Source organism: Curcuma longa, chromosome 12 (genome assembly GCF_044706935.1).
Source record: "Curcuma longa cultivar G26 ecotype Majalengka, Jawa Barat chromosome 12, ITB_CL_G26_1.1, whole genome shotgun sequence".
Classification (NCBI taxonomy): Eukaryota; Viridiplantae; Streptophyta; class Magnoliopsida; order Zingiberales; family Zingiberaceae; genus Curcuma; species Curcuma longa.
Window position 1 is genome coordinate 7454232 of NC_133872.1, and position 1760 is coordinate 7455991.

The window sequence follows — 1760 nt, forward strand, 5'->3', positions numbered from 1 at the left end:
TGAAAAACAAATTTATCAGGGAGCAGTCGACTACGACAGACACCAGTCGACTGCTATCTCTATTTTCAGAGTTGTGTTGAATCTTCAATAGATTTTGATTCTACTTTGCCACCTATTAGTCAATGTTTACTCTATTCCTTGATTCAAAGACATGCTAAAACTTATAACCTATATTGTTGGTGCTTGAGCAAAGGAGAAGTAAGGGTTAAGGGGGAGAAAGTAACAATGTTTGTCATGATAAATGATCCTTCTTGAAACTTTGTTTACTTATTCATATTTTCTCTGTTAATTGATACTGCTTTTTGCTGTATGTCAAAAAGGGGAGAATGAAATGGTAAAGTTAGGCTTTTATGATTATTCATGGTTATTTATTCATCTTAGCTTTTATGATGTTTATTAATGCACATTAACTCTGATTAGAGCATTATTACTGAAGTTATTTATTGAGATATTATACATGCTATATTAAAGACCTAACTTAAACGATTTTTGACAAACATCAAAAAGGGGGAGATTGTTGGTGCAATTTTGCCCCAAGTGATTTAGATTTTAATGTTTGGCTAAATCAGTTTAAGTTAGGCAATGTTTGTGATCTGACATGTGTGACTTGAGTTCACAGGAAAATCCAGGTTGGAAGACTTGGCAAAGGTGAAGTCCCGGAGGCGCGGCCTCTTGGCAAAGGTGAAGTCCCGGAGGCGAGGCCTCTTGGCAAAGGATGAAGTCCCGGAGGCACGACCTCTTGGCAAGGGAAGACTTAGTACGACGAAGCCGAGGAAAACGTCTCAAGCTAGTGTAAGGAAGTGCACAACGCTTGTGGAAGGCGTTTGAAGACTTGCGTCAAGGCTAAGGGGTGAAGAATAAGCTGAAAGGGAAGTTTTCAGCTTGAGCAGTCGACTGTCCCTGTCAGTAGTCGACTGGTGATTGATCAGAAGCACACACACAAGCGGATAGAAAGATCAGTCGTGTGAGCAGGCGACTGGCATCAGTAGACTGGCATTGGAGCAGTCGACTGATAGACTACCGTTAAGTGACAACTGACCAATTAAATACGAATTAAAGAGTCATTTGAAGCCCATTAGTCAACTGGCCTTAGGAGCAGTCGACTGATGTACGGAATTTTATAAAAAGAGCAGTCAACGTCGAAGACATTAATTCTTGATTCTTTCATCTTTCTGATAGCTCTCTGATACTGTAAAAACCCTTTCTCTTCCTCCTAAAACTTCATTACAAACCTTGTACGAAGAAGGAATCGTTTGTAAAGATTTCTCCGCCTTCGAAGCTTGCTTTGAGAAGGAGAATTCTTCATAGTGGAATCGTCGGTTATGTGTGTAGATCCTTGGATTAGTCACCTCGTTGAGGTGGATACCAAGTAAATCGAACGGGTTAACGATTAGAATTTTCTTTCTTATTTTATTTTGCTTCCGCTAACATTTTCGGAGGCAAGATCGAAAAATCACTGTTCACCCTCCTTTAGCGAATGCACCGGTCCCAACATATTTATCTCATTATGAGAATCCAAATCTCAAACTCGTTTTAAGTCCTCCAGAGAACATGTAGTACGTGTGATCCAATAGGTTCCTGGTTATGTTGGTCGTCTGTAATTAACCATTAATTACGGAACGATCATGAGTAGCACCTAGTAGTACATCATGATCCCCAATTGATCGAAAAATCAACGATTGATTCCAGAATATTTCTAAACCCTTTAGCAGCTATAATAAGATGTGCTTTGTTCTTTTCACTGTCTTATACCCGCTTAG